The 15,897-nt window shown below is 47.3% G+C and overlaps 1 protein-coding gene across 3 annotated transcripts in view; it reads left to right on the top strand.

Annotated features, from left to right (window-relative positions):
* Positions 1-15,897, top strand: part of ct (homeobox protein, cut) — a 754,353-nt gene that overhangs the window by 391,754 nt on the left and 346,702 nt on the right. Inside the window, exon 2 of one of the 3 annotated variants that reach the window (XM_089573992.1) lies at positions 47-124. The exons of the other annotated variants lie outside the window; for them this stretch is intronic. The gene's annotated coding sequence lies outside the window, so the exon portion shown is untranslated. The remainder of the gene's footprint in view (positions 1-46; positions 125-15,897) is intronic. 3 annotated transcript variants of the gene reach the window in all.

Raw genomic sequence — 15,897 nt, 5'->3', positions numbered from 1 at the left:
GCTTGGCTCAGTGTGACGTCATTTTCTCTCTCCTTTCTCTTTGCAGGTACGTACCGCCGTGTGTCTCAATGGTAGCGCTTGCGGGCAGCGCGGATCTTCCCCTCTCCACCCCAGTCGGCATCAGGTGAGCAGATGAAAGCGGGTAATTCAGCGAAAAGCGAGGCATAGCAGCGGCTTGAAAAAAATATCCACCTTGAAAAATTCGCTTTGTCAGTTTCGTATCCTCTCTCTATCGTTGCGTCAAGTGAAGCCATTTTGTCACAAGGCCGCCGCGGTTTCCTGCTGCTGATACGACAGGCAGTAGTAAAACAGCTGCACGAAGCAATCGATGCGCAAGGCTATACCAGCGTTGCCGGATGGGCGTTTTCATGCGTGACAGTGTCCACATCACAGTATGCAAACGTAACAGTTGACAGTATTCCATCGCCGCAGCAAAACATTCCATTCAGTCGAACCCGGAACCTGACTCTGTATGTGGGCAGCGTCCGCTCGCCCTTGCCAAACATCGTTTGACTGAAAAACTCGATATTTTGTGCCTTGCTTGTAACCATAGTAACTTTTCGTATCTTTTCTATGCCGAGCTGTACTTGTGGGTATTCAGAAAAAAAAAAAAAAAAAAAACTTGTCTTACACCCAGAATTATAACGCCAAATTTTTAAACAGCTTTTCTCAGCGAAGCTGCATGGAGCATAAGAGCTTAAAATAAGTTCATTCTACATGAACTAGCGCAGTCGTCTAGAGAGCAGTGCTACTTTGACTCTAAACCAGTTGTCAGATTGCCTTCACGGCCTGAAAGCGGGGTCTACTACATTAAGAAATAAGTGCTGAGGATTTCGCTCCTCATAACAAGTTATTCTATCGCGGCCCATCGCGCTGACTCCCAGCCTCTACGGGACTCCGAATCAAAATCGACCCATGACCTGCGACCATTTTTCTGGGGAGTCACTCATAGTGGCGCCGCCTGGGAAGAACAGTTCGCTTTTTTCTTCTCCATCACGTGCACACTGGGCGCCCTTGGCAGTTGATCATATGGCCACGGAGTGGCGCAACAGTCTGCTATGACCATGAAGTTTTGGACCAATTAGAGTGCCAAATTTCGATTCGTGGGCCTTGAACTGATCTTTGCATCTGGCATGACAAAATAGCTGCGTCTAGCGATATATTTCCTACCACCAAAACAGCCTGCAGCACGCGGATTACTCGCCCTTCGAGGACACAGAACCACGTCGACATCGCCATACGCGCGCGATATGCAATATGCGCCTCGCGACAACAGAAGGACCGCTTTTTCGAAGAAACCATTTGTCAACCACCAGCACTCCGTTGCCAGTTTTTTTTTCTTTTTTTTTCTTCGAGAAAAAAAAAAGGGAAAGAACAGAAGAAAGTAACGTTCGAACTCGAAAACGAGCCTATCCCTCTCGGATAGACAGCCTGCGTGCGTAAGAAAATAATAATAGTCATAACGACGGCGATTTTCGAAGCGCACACGAACCACCACCGCAACGCTGCAGGCGTTCGGTGTAGCGCCCACGCTCGACCCCACGATGAGGCACGAGGAATGATAATGGCGCGGCGGCATGCTCGCACAGAGCGCAGGCAGGCAGGCAGGCAGGCAGACGCCCTCGGCAGCGGAGCGCGAAAGAATGGAAGAAGACGACGCGCCCGCCGCCACGAGAACGAACAGGAGCCCGCCTCTGTAGGGAAAAATGTGCGCGAGTACCCGCTCCGGTTCTCATATTCGGCGACTCTGGGGGAAGTGGGAGAGACGGGGTGGGAGTTATGAACTCTTGCGTCCTTCTCTGCCGCGCACGTAGACGCAGTGCTTTTCCAGCACTCGGCTCGACCGCGCCGGTATCCCCGTCTCTTCATCGGGACCGCACGCGTAGACGGAAGTTGCACCCGTATATACGACAGAGGCGTCGCACAACAAAACCGCGCGATTCCAGCGCGCCCGCACCCTCCTCTCTCACTCCCTTGCTCCTTTTGGCTCCGTGTTGTCGCCGTCGTTTAGTTTCCTGCCTCGTTGTTATTTTCATTTTTTCTTGTTTCTCGCTGTAGCCCTTTCTCACTGGCTTAAGTTAGGCGACGGGGCCATTGATAAAGTGCGCGGTAGGAGAGCTGCTCGGCCCCAGCTACTGAACAGTGGAGCGAGATTCCTCAATGCAGCTTTTTCCCTCCGTCTCCCCCTTTCCCTTTAGAGAATGCCCCGCCGCAGTCGTGAATTTATGATCGGCGACCGGAATTTGACGCCGCTCCTCTCGTGGCGATGAGAGGCAAACTTAATAAGCGAGCTAATAAAGAGGAAAGAAGGAGGGAAAGAAACTATAAAGAGAGGCTTGGGATGAAACCGTGAAGCCTTTCCTTCCTGCCTTTGCTGTTAGACCGCCGGCGCGGCTGCTTTGCGGTGAAGTGCGAAAGAAAGGCGGCGTTGAAGCGAAAAATTTGAGCCCCAAGAGAAGGAGGCAGTCGCGGGTGGTGTCGGCCGCTAGGGGCGCTAGTGAGGCTTGGTTTTCATTTTCACTCTGCAGCCGAGCCCGACATATTAGCGTACATTCGCACCGAGCAAATGCGTTTGGAGAGCCCGCATCGAATTACAATTACTTATGGGTTGCCACTCTCGCTTCGTGTCAGACTTGATCTCTAGGTTGCTATTCATTTCGATGGAAGTGTATTATTTAAGCCATCGAAGGCACCTTATCGCGAAATCAAGTGTTGATTTTTAAAACTTACTCATCTGTAACCTTTATTTTTTTTTTTTTTCACTTTCGCGATTTCGAGAGCAATTGCAATATGTCAGCGCCTAGTGGTTTGTTTCCTTCTCCTCCATAATGCGTGGCATGAACGGGTGGCGTACAATTCGGCATGAACATGTTCACGCCACATGTTGCAAGTGTAGCAGGATCGCGTAGCATGCGTCCGTACTGTAGTGACGACCACCGCGCATGGCAGGAGAAGGTGAAGGCAGACAGCGATCACAAGGATCAGAATTCCATTGGGACTTCTAGTCGGTAGGCTGCAGAACTGACGTGTTTATTAAAAAACACCACGAAATACAGGTGTGTATTATAGTGTACACATGGGATCTGAATGAGATGAATACCTACACCACTGCACCGCGTGCTGACGTTCTTGGCGCCTGGTGCATATAGCGCCCGCCTGCGTGTACGCCTTGGTGGCCGAAGCGAGCGGGTTACTCTGCCTGCGACCTCGCGTGCTCAAAACAATCGGCGACGGTCGGGCTTCCGGTCGTCCGCTGATGACGTGGCCGAATCGGACTTGCTCTTTCAGCGCTGGCCGGCGCTCCGGCGTGCGCCAATTTCGCCCCAAGCGACGACGACGTTGCCGATTTTGCCCGTGGTACGGAAGGTAATAATGCGCCGGGGGCAGGCTAGGCTAGTCATAACCGACCGACTCGTTCTCACGCGAAACGACATTCACGCGTGTTACGATCTCCCCGCTCGTTTGCTTATGACGTGGCAACGCTAACGGGACAGTGGACGGGGTGCAAAGAAAAGCCACCTTTCGCCCACCATCCACGGTATATCCCCAAAAGACACGGGCGCCAAGTGACGTGCCACCTCGCGTTTATAGGTGCTCAGTTGTCGTTAATGCGGCGGAAAAGGTTTTGGATCATATATAGGAAAACTTTAGACCCCCCCCCCCCCCCAATCTGTTTCCATCTTTTTCGTAATCCTCAATCGCAACCATTTTCCAACAGCGACGACATGTCAGCTAGTCGATAAAAGAGCCTTTTTTGAGAACGCGTGGTGTACGTTTCGGGTTGACGAGGCGCCTGTCTATTGCTGCATTTAATTCATACACAGAACCCTTCTATTGCATGTGTGGCGTCCTCTTGTTGTCGAATGCTGTGTTCAAGCACGCTGAGGTCAGTGCACTGGCGACTATTGGGAGCCCCTATTCCCCGACTTAGTACTGGTATCTGGATTTCAGCTGCACCAAATTCAATCAAATCTTTATTTCAGTTTGTACACGCAAACTGGGGATGGTGAGAAAAAAGCAGTGAATGATACACCGCTTGACGGGCCTCACCATCCTTACAAGTCGGCAGTTGGCACGAGGCAAAAAGAGAGAGAGAAAAAAAAAACACTGTTGAAAAGTGGATACAAGTCCGCTTATGAAGAACAATGTATTATAGGAAACATATCTAGCAATTGGCAGTAATAATTATAATAAAAGACAGTGAGGTTATTACACAGAGTGGCGTAGTACACCCAGACGCTTCGCATCACTGTACCACATATTGCTGAATAAAGCTTTTCCGGATGGCAGACAAAGACAAAATATTCACTTGGTCACTGAATGAGGTATTGAGGAACTTTGGCACAATATACCTTAACATACAGAATCCATAGTTTGTTCTGCATTTTGGTAGTACAAACCTACATTGCAATCGGATGTCGTACGATGATTGGCGATATGTCAATGGCACAATCTGAGAAATAAATGAATCACCCTTTTTTACCACTGTTTTGTAAAAACATGCAAATCTGTAGTCAAATAGTTTGTTGACAGGTATAATATTATAATGTAGGTAAATGTGTCTAGTAGGTGAATCATATGACCCATTGACGATTGCACGAAGCATTTTCTTTTGCAATGTTTGCAGTTTTAGGACGTTAGATGCCGTTGTGTTGCCCCAGACAAGGAAACAATAGCTTAGGTGGGAATAGAAAAATGCATAATACAAAGTAATTTTAGTTTTGGTAGGTAAACTATGCCTGTTACGCAACGTAATTCCGACGATTCTAGAAAGTGTTGATACAATGTTATTAACATGTGCATCCCATGTCATCGTACTGCTGAATATTACACCCAATGATTTAAAGGTGTCCACATATTCGATCACACTGCCACTGAGGTATAGCGAGGGGCGGTGAAATAGTTGCTTCCTTTTAGGAAGGAACAGTACTGCTTTAGTTTTCTCTTTATTTATCTTTAGTGAGTTAACTGATGACCATGCGGCAAGTGATAATAGCGTACGGTTTGCGGTATCTACTAAGCGGTGTACATCATTGGAAGAAAAGAATAGGCTGGTGTCGTCTGCATATATAATATATTTTGCATGGTTGCTAATGTTAGGAATATCATTTATATATATATTGAACAGTAGTGGCCCCAAGATGCTACCCTGAGGAACCCCATTCGAAATTCTTAGAATCTGTGAAGAGGAATGATTAATCACCACATATTGGGACCGGGAACTCAAATAAGATTTAATTAGGCTGAGAGCATGCCCGCGTATGCCGTAGTGCTCCAGTTTTGCATAAAGAACATCGTGATTCAAGCAATCGAAGGCTTTGCTGAAGTCAACAAAGATACCAAGGGTTAAAAGCTGTGACTCAAAATTTTTTAATATGTATTCTTTTTGAACCAGGAGTGCATGCTCCGTAGACCTATTTTCTCTAAATCCATATTGGCAGTCAGTTATTACGGAATGTTTAGACAGGAAATGTTGAAGACGGATGCGAATTAGCTGTTCTAAGCCCTTAGAAAAATACGGAAGTATAGACACTGGTCTATAGTTCCCCAATTTGTTTGCATCGCCTTTTTTATATATCACGGCTACCCTGGCTAGCTGCATGTCAGAAGGGAATTGAGCGGTCATGAGTGCGGTATTATATATATAGGTTAGACATGGCGTAATTATGTCAAGAATATATTTAACTGGTCGGCTTTGTATACTGTGTGCATCAAGACTACACGTATCTTTTAACTTTCTGCATATTGTGAAAACTTCAGCTTCGTCCGTTGGCCCGAAGAATAGAGATGCTTTTAACTTGCCGCCTAAAAAATTGGAGATGCCAGCATTAAATTGGCTAGTACCTACTTCCGAGAAGAATTTATTAAATGTGTTTGCGAGGTGTGATCCAGAAGTTTCTGTACCATCGATTATTAAACTTGTTATCTTCCTGCCATGTGTGTTTCTATTTAAGAGCAAGTTTAAGCGCCTCCATTTTTCTTTGGGGTTGCTAGGGAGCTGGTTATCAAACAAGTTGTTATAGTAAGTGACCTTAGCTATCCTAATTTCTTTATTTAAACGATTGCGCAATGATTTATACCTGGCTAATACGTCCGCGTCCCTAGTTTTAATAAATTGTGCAAACATCTTGTGTTTCTTTTTTACAAGTCGTGTAAGGCGACGGCTCATCCAGGGTTTACGAGCATTCTTGCAAGGCGTTATATCAACCATAGGGAAGCAGTCATTGTACAATAAAAGAAACATTTCAAGGAATTTGCGATAAGCGCCCTCAGCTGTGTTTTCTCTGTATACGGGATCCCAGTCGACTAAAGCAATGCGGCTCCTAAATTGCTCAAGCCTTTCTTGCGAAATAAGTTGCCGCCGAGCCTGTGCATTTGCCTTCGTATGGATTTGTTTGTCTAGGCGCAAGAAAACAGGTAAGTGATCACTGATATCAAGTGCGATACGGCCTGAAAAGAGTGCATTATGATTATTTGTTACGATAAGGTCTAGCGTGGAAGAACAGGTAGGAGTGATGCGTGTTGGACTACTGATAGCGTTGTGGAAACCAGTCACTTCTAGAAGTGTTAAAAGTTTTTGCTGTGCTGAGCTGACTGTGCTTATATCTATGTTGAAATCTCCCGCTATAAAGGAAAAAAAGGTTTCTGTGTTAAAAAAGAATAATTCACGCTCGAGGTGGTCAAAAAACGTTGCTAAGTTGCCCTGGGGGGGCCGGTAAAGAACAGAAAAAGTTTGGCAGGCAGACTTCACGGTGAGCATTTCGATTTCACTATTGCAGAAGCAATGATCAGATAAGAGTTCACAAGTGTACTTGTTTTTCACAAGTAGCGCAACGCCTCCCCCACGTTTCGTGGTGCGGTTAACATAAAAAGAGTTATACCCCGGTATTCGCAGCACATCAGTGTCGTGACAATACCATGTTTCCGTTAAACAGATGACATCAAACGATACCGTTAAGCTTGCCAAAAAATGAGTCAGTTCATCAACTTTGTTCACAGCTGATTGCATGTTGAAATGAATTAACATGAATTGCTTATTTTTATCTAAGCCAACATATTTATTAAATTGTGAGGGTGTGTAAAGAGGTGTAGTGCTCGATCCATTTTCCAGAGGCAAGAAAGGAAGAACAACTCCTGTATGATGAGTAATGATGCCGCATTACGTCATTTTTAGCAGATCGGCTTGACTGCTTATCCGAATGATATCAGAAGTATCTGTTCTGCGTGCGAGTATGCTGCCGTTTTTTGTCCAGACGTACTTCCAAGACGTTTCCTTTTTTCTTGCAATTGCGGCACCAAGAAGGCGTTTGTTGTCAGGAGTCAAATGTTCATTGACATAAATCCGTTGAGAGGGACCAGTAAAACCAATGTCAGTAGTTGATAGGGTTGCCTTTTTTGCTGCCTCAAGAAAATGGTTTCTCTTCGTACAGGTCGTGAATCTCACAACTAGGTTAATGTCATTGCTGTTTTTGGTTTTAACACTATGCGCGATGTCAATGTCTGCCAGGTCAAGCGGAATGCTGGTGGACTGTGCGATTTGCAAGGCTACCTCAGCAGCTCGGTCTTTAGCTGTGAGTGGCAAGCCCTTTATCTCCACATTGTTCGACCGGCTGTATTGCTCCAGTTCAGCAATTCTCCCTTCAGCTTTAGTTAGCCTCTCTGTTAGGTCCTTGTTTTCCTGCCTTAAGACAGCACATTCCTCCTTTGTCCTCTTGACCTCGGCAGTCAGAGTTTTCAGTTCTGATAGAGCATTTTTGAAGTCATCAGCAGCGTCAGAGCAAAAAGTTATGCTCTGGTTCATTGAGCGTATTTCGACACGCATTTCACGTTTGAAATCTTCAATGGCTTTCATGACATCAGCAGTAGCAGTCGACATCGTCAATACAAATCACATGACACTCAGTCGGCAGTGGCAAATAATGGAAAGTTTGGTCTTGTATAGGTAAACACCTCAATGCAGGTGCACTCACCTATGAGGCACAAAGCAGCATAGGAAGCAGTTAGTTTCCTGCACAACGTGCCACCGCCGACTGGATGGCAGATCCGATGAGGGGATCCTTATGTAGCCTGGGCAGCAGGTGACGTCACAACTGCATCTGTGGCTGGCAGCTCTCGTAGGCGTTGTCGATAAGACGCTCTCCCGCACGTGTCTTCTTCTTGCACAGTTCGCTGGTGCAGTAGCGTGAAACCTATGAGGCACAAAGCAGCATAGGAAGCAGTTAGTTTCCTGCACAACGTGCCACCGCCGACTGGATGGCAGATCCGATGAGGGGATCCTTATGTAGCCTGGGCAGCAGGTGACGTCACAACTGCATCTGTGGCTGGCAGCTCTCGTAGGCGTTGTCGATAAGACGCTCTCCCGCACGTGTCTTCTTCTTGCACAGTTCGCTGGTGCAGTAGCGTGAAACCTATGAGGCACAAAGCAGCATAGGAAGCAGTTAGTTTCCTGCACAACGTGCCACCGCCGACTGGATGACGGCCATTATCTGACGGCCATTATCTGAGGAGGAATAAACGCTGCCGTGTAATTTAACACGTTTATTTCGTCTTGAAAAAGCGCAGCTTGTTGGGCCAGTTGGTGCATGGTATGTAGAAAACCAGCGAAAAGGACGCATTCACAAGGAGGAGAAGTACACAGGACAACGCTGGAAACAACGCTGGAAACAACGCTGGAAGCGGCGTCACATCATATGCTGTGCGACCACGAAAACTGGGTCGCACGATGAAGCCGTGCGACACATTTTATAGTGTGGTCCTCCTCCTTAGACCTCACAATAACATCTGACCCATGGCTTCATTAATTACGTGATCCAGTATTCCCGACCGCCAAGCATGGATAAATGACGTGACCCTATATTTGTGGCCGACCTTACAAAAAAAGTTTTAGACAGTCTATAGAGTGTCTATAAACTTCTGTCTATAAAGTTTATAGACTGTCTATAGACAAAAGTCTATAGGCAATACAAATGCCTTAGACAGTTTATAGACAATCTATTGATTTATGGCCATACGCATTTGGTAGACTTTTGTCTATAGACAGTCTGTAGACTATGAATGGACAAAAAGCAATATCTATAGGAAGCCAATAGAGTCAATAAGAAGTCTGTAGACTGTCTATAGAGCATTTTTATAAGGGCGTACAGAATATGACGTCACCTACAGGTGACCCACCACGTAGTGCACGTGTTAATCGCTCCCCATCACCCAGCTAATTGACATCGACTTCTCAGGATTAGCACCATAACCATATTTATTTATTTATTTATTCAGAATACCCAGCAGGGCATTACATAGGGGGGGGGGGGGGGGACTGATGAAAAACATATCCTGTTCAGCTTCATGAAGTAATTCTTTTTGTATGAATGGAAATCACGTTTCTGTCGCATTTTTAGTATTGAGCTCTATCGTTTGTTTATCCAGTTTGATATTCTATTGCTCCTCTGTTTGCGTAGGGGTGTATATACGTGTTCGTAACCACCTGCCGTCCTTTTTCTACCTCATTGGTCGTGTCGTCGACCTTTGCGTCTGCAGGGCTATAACCCGTTCGCAGAAATATTGGCAAGTGTTGCGGACGCAAGTGTGTGGGATGCCACGGCGGTTCATTTATCCTGCGCTGGCTAATAATACGCGTCAAATATCCTTGAATTGAACAAACAAATAGGCATCCCGCACTGTGGGCCGCCTCGGCGGGTGGTTTAACGGAGCCGACACCAGTCGCAAGAACAGCTGCGATTTTACGCTTGCCTGCGCTGCGACGGCACAGCGCATCGGCCGAGACAAGTTGTTTTTATGACAAAACACACGCAGACTGATGAGACAGATGATAGTTGAATTCAACGCAAGCTAACGAACAGCAAACCTCACTTCAATGCAACAGTGGACACCGTGAACGGCTGTTTAGATCCGCTCTTCGGGCGCGTTAACAAAAAAAAAGCAGTTCTCTATTTTTATTCTCGAACGAACGAATTAATTCATACGGGCGCTATAATCTGCTCGCTTTTCTCACAGCAGGCAGGTCGTTTCTCGTGTAGCAGGCAGTGAAAGAGATTGAGCGTGATAGCACACGCCTGACGCTCGCTTCTTTTTACTTTTGGGTTAGTCCGCTCAAAAGGCTTTGATTAGCTCAGCAGGATTTTTCCAATTTTCCGCGTGCGTTATATATTTTGGGGGTCAAATAAAGACGTTAACCTTTAGGCAGTCTTCATTCGCGGGCAGAGGTGAAATAAACTGGGAATTGTAAAATGCATTGCGCTGAGGACGCGTTCCTCCTATTTTTTCTTCTTCTTTTTTTTTTTGCTGACTTATACTTGCAAGCCTACACTCATACTTTAGGGTCGACAAGGAAAAGGAAGTAAAAATAAAGTTGCCCTACCCGCATGAATGACTCGAAAATGTCCGTACTCTGCAGCCTATTTTCTTTTTTTTTTTTTTTTCAAGTCCTTCGGTTAAGTTCTGTTACCACATCCAGCTGTACTACAAGCAGCCTTCGGGGTTCATAGATAAATGACATTCGCAAGCTGTACGCCGGCTTCAATTTTCAGATTTTTGTGGCTGCTGGAAAAGGCAGCGAAGAAGTGATTCGCCGTGCGACAGGCTTGACAAGAAGCAGAGTTTGTTGAACGAAAGGGTCAACCGCTCTGCATCGCACGTGTCATTTGATGGGGCACATGTTGTCGCTGTATTTCGCGCTGAAACTTCGTAGCTTCGGCTCACTCGTATAACGCCTATGCCATAGGCATTTTTATTACGAAAACACTACTCAACACGTTCAACGCCAACCAAAAATCTTGTGTGAGGCCTCGGAGAAACTCGGGTAAGCTCGGGTTAGTTCGGAACAGCGTCGCGCAAGCTGCAGCCAATGGGAGGAAGCTCGGGTGAGTTCGGAGAAGCGTCGGGCAAGCTGTAGTCAATGGGAGGAGGGCATCGCGCCAACTGCCGCCAAGTGGAGAGGGGGCGTGAGGATGAAGAGCGAGAAACGCGGTCACGTGCACATGCAGATGCCAGAAAGCAGAGGCGAAGAATGAACACATGTTTTCACACATATACTAGGTTTAGCTACGTTAGAACCACACCACAGTTTTTTTATTTTTACCTGGAACAAAAATTACGGAAGGCACGCAAGACTAATTACGTGCTCTGAATGCAAAATCATTGTTTTCACTTTTGTTTCCTTTTTATTTTTATTGAATTTTAATTTTTTCTTCGTTTCTAATCAGACACCTACTCATCAGCATACTGTCGTAAGGCAACGCATATACAGAATCCAGCCCGTTACCCCTAATGACCATCGGATATATTCCCTTCGCATCACATGCCCTGTCCAAATCCATTTCTTCCTCTTAACTTCGACTAGGTTGTCATTAACCCGCGCTTGTTCCCTGACAACTGCCCTCTTCCTATCTCCTAACGTTGCACCTCAAGCTTAGTTCAGTTTAATTTATTCCATTCTGCTCACTAGTAATGAATACGTTTGATGACATAATTTTAAGTATTTCCTCAGGGTGGTGTTGGCGGATTTGAGTGGTTAATGCGGCAGATGAACAGTTAAATGCCAACCTTTGCAATATCTACGTAGCATTATTAACCTGATAGATAAAATGTCGAGAATAACGGTACTGTCCTCGCCGTAGGTGTTCGATGTTCGTGGTTACCACGACGAAAGAGGTGATGGCTATTCCTGGCTAGAGCATAGTACTTAGTAATAATGCTTGTGAATAGTCGCATATCGCTATATATAGCTGTGCTAACATATTATTTATACTGGCTTATTTTCAGTACACTAGTTTATTTATTGCAGGGGCCTGCCCAAGCTAACAGAGAGCTTGTGGGGCAGAGCCTTTTTTTGTTCTTTTTTTTTTGTACCAGCAAACACCGTCGCCGCAATGCTTTCCAAATATCTCAGCGATGCGCCGGTGAACGTCGTTCTTTCCCTGCATTTTGAGAAATAAAAAATTCGCGCAGCGAGCTCTGCTCTCGGGGCCCCGGAAAATTTAAAACTTTCGCAGTGAAATTTCCGGCCGAAGCCTCGACCGTGGTCTGCGATGCGGCGGCGGCTCTCTTCCCCTGGACCAGCGTGATAAATGAGACCTCGCAGGTCCGCGGTGCGGTTCGCCCCCGACACGCATCGCTCTCTACCGCGACCACTTTTCGAATTTGGGCCCTCGCCTCCCGAGCCTTCTACTCCTCTTTTATCTTTCTTTAAAGGGTTCGCCTTCGCTCTATCCTCGCGTAAAGGCCGCGCCTTCCGTTCTCCTCCTCTGACCACTTTTTAGACTGCTCGCCTCGGTTCAATTAGGGCGCGGGACGCCGAAACTATAGAAGCACAAAAAGCCACTCTATCAAAGCAGAGCATATCGAAGATCTCCCCTTTAATGTTTTTTCTTTTCTTTTTTTTACTAGGAAGGCTGTGTGCGTTGAGAATAAAAGTGCTGCTGCCTTGAGGGAGAGGAGGGTAGGCAGGAGAGAAAGTTATAGGGTTTTGCGAAATGGCGCCTAATGGTCTCTGGCGAAGTGGTCCGAGCCTAAACGGACGGATCGAATGAGTAGGAGGGTTGGCAAGATGGTGTGGTGGAAATTCTCGCCACCCAACGCCTTCATCGACAGTGAAGAGGCGGTAATTGGCCTCGTCTATTGAAGTGAAATAAAATGTTCCACCGGAGTATTTCATTATTGCGCGCAGACTGTGATGTATATACAACGTGAACTGAAGAGCTGTGTGAGTGCCCTTCATGACAAGGGGAATTCGACGAGGTGAGCTCACAGGCTGTGCCGTATGTTACGGCGATATTTTCTGCGTCCTCGTCCGAGCATACATAATCGAGATCCACAGGTGGCGTAGCCAGAAAATTTTTCTCTCTCTTTCCTCAGTGCGAAATATGGTGGGCTAATAATATCTGTCCGATGGTAGTCGTAGTGGGTGTACTCACGTATATGTGAGTACAGCAAACTGCGTTCTCTGCGCGGTCTCTACTAAAAAAAAAAAAAAATGTGCACGAGATTCTGTAAAATATCCCATCGCTGAGCGGCTGCCGAAAACGCTGGTATACCAGCGTTTTCCACAGCCATGAACCAAAAGCTTATCGACACTCTATATGGGAGTAAAAAGGGAGGAAAAGGCCCTGTAGCGTACTCCTTTATATGGTTAGGGTATGCTGCCCAAGTACCGGGGTAGATTTTGTTCACAAAATTAGGAGGACGCTTAAGCTTCGCCTTAAGAGTAGACGCGGGAGTGCCTTCTCCTTTTTTTTTTTTTTCACTTTTTGATGCGAAAGCAACACTACGTGAGTCGCCGAGCCATTTCGCTGTGCTGATCAAAGGCCATACTGCGCATGCGCGAGGAGCGGTCTCCATCGCCCCTCTCTCTCTCCTCGTTGCTCTCGCAATCCTCCAGGTTTAACCAGAGCTAAACCACTGCCAATTTTTATTGCCTTTCTTTCTCATTTTTCACTTTTTCGCGCTCCACTATAACATCACCGATCACGGACCGGTCGTTTACTCCCTTTTACTCCTTTATAGGGTAGTTCGTGTTTATAGTGTCGAGTGAAGTCAAAGCGGCGTGCAAGATGTTAACTCAGAGCGAAGGTGTACACATGATGCCGATGTAGGACCTCTTCATTTCGTGTTGGCTTTGCTTCATCCACTGCATGCACGACGGGACGACTGGCGGTCTGACTTGAGCGCGGAAGTTGTGTGGCGCTGAGGGCACACGTCCTCTCCCTGCGCGTACCACAGCACGGCGCGGCGTGCACATTACCAGGGTGGCTGTGTGAGCGGTTAGGCTTGGTTAAGACGCGTCACGCGCCGTGAAACGAGTGCTCGCACGTCAGGAGCACCAGGATGGATGCTCGGGAGGGACAAGCAAGCACGTACGTCTTTCTCCGGGCGCATTCGCGTATGAGGAGGACATTACCGGAGGTCCGCGGCATACGCTTCTTCGTGAGCGGCAGCCGTACTGTTTGCACTGCGGCCGAAGGCCCCGCGCGCGCGTAAATTTCTGCTTGGCAGAACGAAAGCATTGTTATACGCCAGCTCCGTGCGACGTCGGACTGCCCCGTGCTCGCACAGCGGCTCTCCCCTGCCGAGTCCACGGTCCGTTAATTGCGTGCAGCGCGGCCGAGAGTCCGAGCTCTCAAGATTCCACCTGCCGCGCATGTGCGCGCCAGGGAAAATGATGCTTCCGATTGGGTCAGTCATGTGACTGTTCCGGAGAGCGCTGACCGAGAGCCGTAAATCTGGAATTGTGTTCCTCTCGAGTCATTAAAATTACGGACGGCTTCGGAGAGAAGGAGGCTGTATCAAACGTCGAAGGGACACAATGCCTGAATGGCCCCTGTTCGGGGAGGAGACAACGGTTTCCACGGCACACTGCTCGCTGCACGTAACTGTCGGGACGATCGGTCTGCGCGGCTGCCCTTTTTGCGGCCGACCGAGCCGCGCCTTGCCGCGTTCGTTCCTGGCGGCGGTGTACACGGGGACTTCGATATCTTTACGACCCGGGCTCGCGCGCATATATGCACGCAGCCAGCCGCGAATGCAAACACTTCGGCGGTGCTCACAAAGCGAAACGGCGGCGGTCCCCGCCGTCGCTCGTGTCGAACTCTACCGTCGGCGGATGCCCGCTGGTTGTGCAGCTGCCCAGCGCGGCGCGTGGGAGACGTGCAGGCAGGCCGGGACAGTGTTTGCCGCGGGAGACTATAGAGGCGGGAAAATTCCGTCGGCCTGTCGTGTAGCTGACATGATTTGCCGCGAAAGTCATCGCGCTATACAGTGTATCGGGGCGAGTTATTGACTGCTTCTGTAATTTACTTTCGTTCCTTGATGTCGCCCGCAAATGAACTGTTGTTCGCTGCAGCCAAAAGAGGCGACAGGTACTTCTCGTAGTTGGACGCTTATTGCTAACCAAGACGGCATGTGTTCTGTCACTGTGTAGATTGTTTCTTTCATTGTACGACACGGTCGCCGTTTCTTGGTTATTCGTCAGTAGTGCATTCGCTGTGGCTTGGTTTATGGGGTTTAACATCCAAAAGCTACGCAGGGACCCAGTGGTGGTGGTGAAAAACCTTTTTAATACTCAGAGAGAGTTTGGGGATCAGAAGACCCCGCTACATGGTCGGTATACTTAGTGCGGGACACCGCACGACGAGGCCCCGTCTCGCTGCCGCTTTACTAGAGCCCTTTGGGACTCCAAAATTCAAGGACAAACGGTATGGCACACAAATGAGAGTACTATTCTCATGACTACACGACTTAGTTCCGAGGCAAACAGGGACCCAGTCGTGCAGTCGTGAGAATAGTACTCTCATTTGTGTGCCATACCGTTTGTCCTTGAATTCTGCGCCCAAAAGAAATTCACTAAAAACCTCCTCTCTGTCTTTCTTTTTGTCGAGTTATGAGTCTATTTCTTCGCAAAGAAAACTGCCCTACATCCTTTCTTTTTTTTTTTACTATTACATTTCAGCTACGCCCAATTATTACTTATCAACATACTGATCAAGCCCGCCAAATAATAATTCTTTTTTAAAAATGTGGAATCAAAACTGCTTCCTATAGCAAAGCTGTCGTTGTATGAGTACAGAGCAAACTTAAAGGTGTGGATAGAGTTAGTTATAGAGTGCGCTGAATAACTGGTCCGTACTATTGATTGGTTGGCTTGGTTTGCAGCTTTTATATCCGAGTAGAAGAAGACCGAGTACCAACGTAAATAAAACAGCCTCTGCAGAACGGTAATGCACAATAAAGGTAGTAGTAGTAATTGTACTGAGACAGAATGACGCGGTAGTTCTTTGTTCTTTTCCTCGTCTCGCATTCTACTTCAATCCCCGAATTCCGCAATAACGAATCCCTTCTTCAGCGAACGGTGGAGCAGATCGCTTCTACAGTTTCTTTTATCTGGTCTCG

Source organism: Amblyomma mixtum, chromosome 2 (genome assembly GCF_055824585.1).
Source record: "Amblyomma mixtum isolate Tamu chromosome 2, ASM5582458v1, whole genome shotgun sequence".
Classification (NCBI taxonomy): Eukaryota; Metazoa; Arthropoda; class Arachnida; order Ixodida; family Ixodidae; genus Amblyomma; species Amblyomma mixtum.
Note: the sequence above shows the minus strand (reverse complement) of the source record. Positions and strands in the feature narration are given on the sequence as shown.